Genomic DNA, 7,320 nt, shown 5'->3' with positions numbered 1-7,320 from the left:
GTATGTAAGTACGTACGTACGTAAGTACGTAAGTACGTACGTAGTACGTACGTACGTACGTAGTACGTACGTACGTACGTAGTACGCACGCACGCACGCACATACATACATACATACATACATACATACTCTTCGAGAAATACTATGCTCCCTGTACCTAATCGAACAAGTCATCAATTCGAGGCAAAGGATATCTATTCCGGATAGTGACTTTGTTCAACTCACGGTAGTCAATATATAATCGCATACTACCATCATTCTTCTTCATGAAAAGGACCGGCGCTCCCCACGGAGAATGACTCCGACGAATAAAGCCCTAAGCTAACAACTCATCCAACTGGGTCCGTAGCTCCCTCATCTTAGCAGGTGCCATGTGATAGGGTGCTCGGGATATCGAGACTGTGCCCGGCTGTAACTCAATACAAAACTCAACCTCTCTCATAGGAGATAACCCAAGTATGTCTTGAAAGACATCCTGGTAATCTGAGACAACTCTAGTCTCGCATATATCAACATTCTGATCCCGAAGCATCACCTCCTCGATGTACGTAAGTAATGACTCTGCAAACTGGTTCCCCTAAGAGGTTGCCACAACTAACTCGGACCCATCGGATGCTCACAAATTGACTGTTTTCGCAAAACAGTCAATACTAACATAGTAGGAAGATAGTCAATCCATACCAAGAATAACATCGAACTTTGACATGTGCAACACTATTAGATTGACAACGAACTCAGACTCGTCTTAACTGATAATACACCTCCTACAAATGCTTTCCAAGAGCGACATCTCACCTAGAGGGGTGAAAACTGACAAAGGAATGTAAAGAGGCTGAGCTACGAGCTGAAGTCTAATCATAAATGCATACGATATGAAAGAATGTGAAGCCCCTAAATCGAAAAGAATACAGTTTGAAAAGGAGTTCACGAGAAACGTACCCTCCACTACGGCCCCGTTCGCATCATGATCACGAGGGACTACCGCATAGACTTTGCTGGTGGCTGGAGGCTGACTACGGCCCCGTTCGCATCATGATCACGAGGGACTACCGCATAGACTTTGCTGGTGGCTGGTGACTGTTGTGCTACTGGCGGTAGAATTTATGGGATTATCTATCCTTCAAGAATTTCCTGGATAGCGCGAATTTGGCCTGTTGGTCTCTCTATCCTCGGAATGGTAGGTGGTATCTCGACCTTCTGCTACTGGCCATAACCGTGGCCCTGCGATTGCTGAACCTGACCACTGATCTGCTGGTGGTGATGAAAATCTTTTTCCTATTGCTAGGTTCCTTCCGGTCTTGCAAAAGGTTTATTGTCCTTGCCCTGGTCTCTGGACAATCCTGCTTCCAAAATTAACTCTTAGTACGTCTCCCTACTTCAATCGGGATAGGTCTAGCTGCTTTTCGAAATAGTAGATGAAATCCTTCTATGAAATTAACATTCGCTACTCCGGCATAACTAAAATCGGTGCTAACAAGTCGATCAAATACTATGGAGCCTGCTGCGACTTGGGCTCTACTTGCCCAGCTCTCCGGGTATAAGCTTTACCTTGACCACATCCTCGTTCCAATGTTTATAATACCTAGAGGAGAGTTTATTTGACATAGTATGTAAGATCCTAATCATAAATAACATAACATATACCAATAGGAAAAAATCGTATCACTTATCATTCATTCAATTACTTTTCAATCAAAGTAAGGTAATTTTCACAAAAAAAATTATAAATTTTTGAATATACGTATATAACATCCTCACTCATTCTAAGATTTCCTAACGTACTCTATACATGATTCCTAGGAAACTCTATCCTAGCTCCACGACTCGACACAGGAATGATCCTAGGATGCTGGAAATAGAGTTCTGATACCAACTGTGACACCCCTGGTTTCAACAAGGCTGCAGTCTAAGGTGAAACCAAGAATGTTAAACTTTCCATGCACTACACCGTGCAATAGCATGTTTCACCATCACAATTACTATCTATCTAGTAGAATTAATAATAGGTGTAGGTACAAAACAGGTTAGAAAAAATATACAGAAGAAATACTAAACGACAGATATTCTGAAGAACTCATCACCACAGAAATAAATAGACCAATCTTTGAGAGAAATAACATTTGACTGAATACAAGTGTCTCGACATAGGAAATCAAATGAAATAATATTTAGGCATATCGCCTTTACAAAACTAGAATGATAACTCAAATATTCATAAACACATCTACTATGGAGTTCTGACATAAACTACTAACAATATAGATAAATAACTACTAGAATAATTCCATCAACCTACGGCTCTCCGTGCACCTGGCTCGTTACCTGAAAGGGGGGAAACAATGAGCGTCAAGCGCTAGCGAGTAATATCTCAACCAACCTCGGGGGGAAGGGCTAGAAGAAAGAAAAATAACTGTTAATACATATAGATAGTCAATCATCTACTCCGAAATAAAATAGTGATTTGATATTTAGAAATTTACAACACGAGCATAAGTACGTCTCCCGTTAGCTCAAATTGTAAATAGCTAAACACCAAATCCCCAAAAAAGCTACATCGTGGAGCAATAAAGAAATATAGCTCCATCTCCAACCATAATATCAATAACCTATCAGATGTCAAATACGTGCACAACTCATGGACTGAAATAGGTAAATGTCCAATACATGAACTGCAAAAGCTTAAAGTCCAATACGAGGTTGTAATGGATTATAGTCTAACACGAGGACTTCAACATGAAAGTAATATTAAAAAAATCAGCATATTTACTACTCACTGTCGTGCCTCGATGAGTGAATCTAAAACTCATGTTCGTAGTCAACTCATATACACAAATCCTAGTGTATTATAATCCCATATAACCTAGGTCAACCGCGAAGAGACAAAAACCTTTTCTACAGGTTTCCGCTCCTCGAGGTTGATCCAAAAGCCATTATATGATGATTCTATATACTACAAATCCTATATACGTGATTTAACATTTCTAGAATATGTAAAAAAAATACAATCTAATCACTATAGACAAAAAGAAACCTTTTAAAACACATGTATGCATGTCGACACGTTTGAAAATAATTATATTTCTTTCAAAACTCTTGTTAGGAAAATTTTCAGATCTAGATCCGTATTAAGAAATTTATGGGTGATCTTTATTAACTGGAAACTTATTCTTTTTGCAACATACAATATAAAGATCTAACTTTATACATAAAATAGCATTTTAGGCTCATAAAACATTAGGAAAACTTTATTAAAAACATTTAGAACATAGGTGTAGGATTGAGCGTGATGAAACTCACCTGAGGGGTGTTGATGAACTACCAAAGACAAGTGAGAACGATCCTCCTTCGCTGAACACCGATGGATCTCACGTCAACTCCTCCAAAATTCTCCAAGAATCGCCAAAGAAAGGGGGTTTAGGGTATAAAAGAGGGTTCTGAGAGCTTCAAAATGGATATATATACTTAGCTATACTCATGGGTTCGGTATAAACAAAACCAACCCGAAACAGACATAATCCTAGCGTCTGCACGCCCAGCAGTTGATCGTATAGAAACATGTACACAAGCTGGGGTTCGGTATATTGGCCATAACTTTCTCGTCCGAACTCCAAATGAGGTGATTTAAGATTTATTGGAAAGATATTGAAGAGATATACAACTTTGACCTTTTACACTTTCTTAGATTCCAATTGCATCAGTGCGTAAAAAATAGAAACTTATAACTAGTCATAAATCTCAGATTTCTCTTTTGGCCTTTGTGCATGACTTGCACATATGCACTCATATATTTACAAATATATATTGAATTGATCTCAAATTAATTCTTATCATATTCAAACATCAAAATATATTAATTTTCACCATATAACATATTTATCATTCTTTATCATAAAATATTCAAATTTTCGGGGTTTTACATATACTTGTAAAAGAAAATTGGGATATCAAACTTTCGATCGCCTCTTTTATCCTCTTAAATTTTGATAACTTCTATACTTAATCTAATCTAATTCCCATATGGTGTCATAGAGTTTGATTGTATGGTTATTTGCTAGAATTCTTTATTTGTATACATATATTCTTCATACGAAAATTTGTAAAGATATTATGGATACAATAATATTATAATACAAAGTTTCATGCATGGCACCATTTGCACAAGGAAATAATAGGAAGTACCCTATAATTTATTATATTTATAATACTTATTATATAAATATTATACTATTTTTATTTTTATAATATATTATAATATTATTTATATAATATTTATATTTGTAATATTTGTAATACTTATTACATAAATATTATAATATTTTGTTTTTTATAATATATTATAACTATGTGTGTGTATGTATGTAATAATAACATATTACATTAATGTATTATCATATAATATTATATATATTGATAAGAATTGGGGATCTAATAGCAATTTTAGTGTTTGATTGCACTAATTTCCAAATACAATATATTCAAGGGATTGATATGAGAAAAACCCCAATATTATATGGTTATATAAAATTTAAATATACTTGGCTGAATTTTTTTGAAAATTATTAAGAAAATATCTTAACCCAAACTTTATAATAATTATTTATTAACAAGATGAAATCTCAAGGTTCATATGAATGTTATAAGATAAAACATAGATGATAAAGATTTATAATTCAAACCATCGAAAGAATATTAAGAGATATATTGGGTGATCAAAGAAACTTCAGTGGAATGATAGTTCATTAGAGGAGATTTCTGTCAAGTCCTATTTGAAACTACATGTACTAAAGAACAAAAGTAATCATTGCAAAAATCTTATGAAATCATATTTCAGGGGGAAATGAAAAATTCTTTCTTAATCTTTATATGAATGTGCTTGCACTAAAATCCCTCGAAGAGTTCTGGCTTCGAGTAGGTATGAAGAAGAGCCTATTATAGATGAGAATTTCATACATATACCGAATGAAAATGTTCATGTGACAATGAGAATAGTTGTGAAAGAAAATTGATTGATGCTATCTGTATATAAAAAGAAGTTCCTTACATCTCTTTTAATCTTTTGCATAAGTACATACTTTCTGCCTTAATGCTCAATCATATGTCAAATCACTGTTCTTGAAATATTTTGAATCAAAATATTATCTAGAATTATTATGCATATAAATTAGAAATAATTATTTATTATTATATTTATTTCTTCCATGATTTTTCTCTTTTTCCATGTTATCTGTAAATATATTATTTTATAGTCAAATATAGAACATAAAATAATCATGTTTGCACCGAATAATGTAATACGCATTACGTGCAATGCATGTATTGCACACTAGTTCTCATAAAAGAACTATTACAAACAACACGTTTAATGCAAATCCGGACGATGCATATCAAATGAGGTTCATTTGTGGACCTTAAATTCAAACAACCATAACCTATTATACGAATGTCTGATTTGAGTGATCCATAGTCTGTGAAAAGCTAGGGATGCCTAATTGAGTGATCAACAGCCTGTGAAAAGCTCCGAGGATGGAATCTTTCTTTTCATACTGTTACAGGTAAGGGTGCATTCGGTCCGCATACGGCTCGGATATGATGCTTATCATATCCATACCCACTTACCTATCTTGGATACGGATACAGATATACCTCGCTAAGGAAAATTTATAACCATATCCGCTAAAATCGGATACGGTTACGGATATACATGCGGATATATAAGCGAATATGGATGCAGATACAAAACAGATATGAGAAAACTACATAGTATTGAGAAAACATAGTTCATGTGATACAAAAAAGTTCGTTAATATCTCCATTATAACTGAAAAGTTAAAATTAGACATCTTGATCATCAAAATTAACCACAAATTCATAATATAAGAATCGAAACTATCGTAAGAGTATGACTAATATGTATTCGGACATTTTGGATATGGATACAGATATTTTACTACAAAACCATATCTGTAACCATATCCTATCAGTTATAGATTTGAGTAATATTCGTATCCTAACGGATACCGTTACGGATATTTCCTCGGATACGAAAACGGATTAGCAGCCCTAGTTCGAAGTCATTTTCGAGGCCTGAATCCTTTTTTCAGATGGATTGCAGACTGCTTTTTGTTCGGTTATTGTTAGGCTAAATACCCATATTGGTATTTTAATTCCACCCTAATTTCCAACAATGTATTTTAAATAGGCAAACCCGCTTTAAGATATTTTAATTGATCCAACTAATCAATAAGACATGTTTTCTCGTCGGCGGGTAAATTTCCGACGAGATCTCGTCACGTGCATGGCACGTGATGTTTCAAAACTCATTTTTAGCAGCGACGACGGCAACAATCTCGTCATATTCATCCCAAAGTAGGATAAAATAACGGTTATGATGCCGCCTGAGATCGCTAACCCCATCGAATCGGCTAAATATGACGAGATTGTTACCGTCGCTACTGCTAAAAACGAGTTTTGAGACATCATGTGCCATGCACGTGATGAGATCTCGCCGAAAATTTGTCCGCCGACAAGAAACCATGCCTTATTGGTTAGTTGGATCAATTAAAATGTCTTAAAGCGGGTTTGCCTATTTAAAATACTTTGTTGGAAATTGGGGTGTAATTAAAATACCAATATGGGTATTTAGCCGTTATGGTTAAAATCTATATCAACACGTCAACATCTCAAGATATGCTTCATTAGACCAAAGTTCTAAGTCTTGATACACTGAAAGCAAGAGTACAAAGCTTAATCTGGTGGAGGGAGGGTAGGGGTGCTAAAGTGTATCCATATCCGGGAAAATATTCATAACCGTATACGTTAGGATACGAATATGGTTACTCAAATCTATAACCGATAGGATTTGGTTACGAATATGGTTTTATAGTGAAATATCCGGAACCATATCCGAAATATCCGTATACGTATTAGTCATATTGTTACAATGCTTTTAGCCTTTAGATCATGGATATGAGGTTAATTTTAACGATCAAGATATCTAATTTTAGTTTTTTCAGATATAATGAACATACTAATAAACTCTTTTGTATCACATGAACTATGTTTTTTTCAACAATATCTAGTTTTCTCATATCCGTTTTATATCTGCATACATATCCGCTTATATATCCGCATGTATATCCATATCCGTATTCGATTTTAGCGGATATGAATATGAATTTTCTTTACCGAGGTATATTATGAATATGAATTTTCTTTACCGAGGTATATCTGTATCCGTATTTGTATCCGAAATGAGTATGCAGATATGGATATGGTAAGCATCATACCTGAGCCATATCCGGACCGAATGCACCTATAAGG

At 34.8% G+C, this 7,320-nt stretch overlaps 1 long non-coding RNA gene across 1 annotated transcript; it reads right to left on the bottom strand.

Annotated features, from left to right (window-relative positions):
- Window positions 2,086-4,057, bottom strand: LOC109822306. The gene is made up of 2 exons (XR_002242076.1): window positions 3,298-4,057; window positions 2,086-2,322 (listed from the first exon to the last, which is right to left on the bottom strand). It is a non-coding gene; the product is annotated as an uncharacterized LOC109822306 (long non-coding RNA).

The sequence above is a fragment of the Asparagus officinalis genome, chromosome 8, assembly GCF_001876935.1.
Source record: "Asparagus officinalis chromosome 8, Aspof.V1, whole genome shotgun sequence".
Classification (NCBI taxonomy): domain Eukaryota; kingdom Viridiplantae; phylum Streptophyta; class Magnoliopsida; order Asparagales; family Asparagaceae; genus Asparagus; species Asparagus officinalis.
Note: the sequence above shows the minus strand (reverse complement) of the source record. Positions and strands in the feature narration are given on the sequence as shown.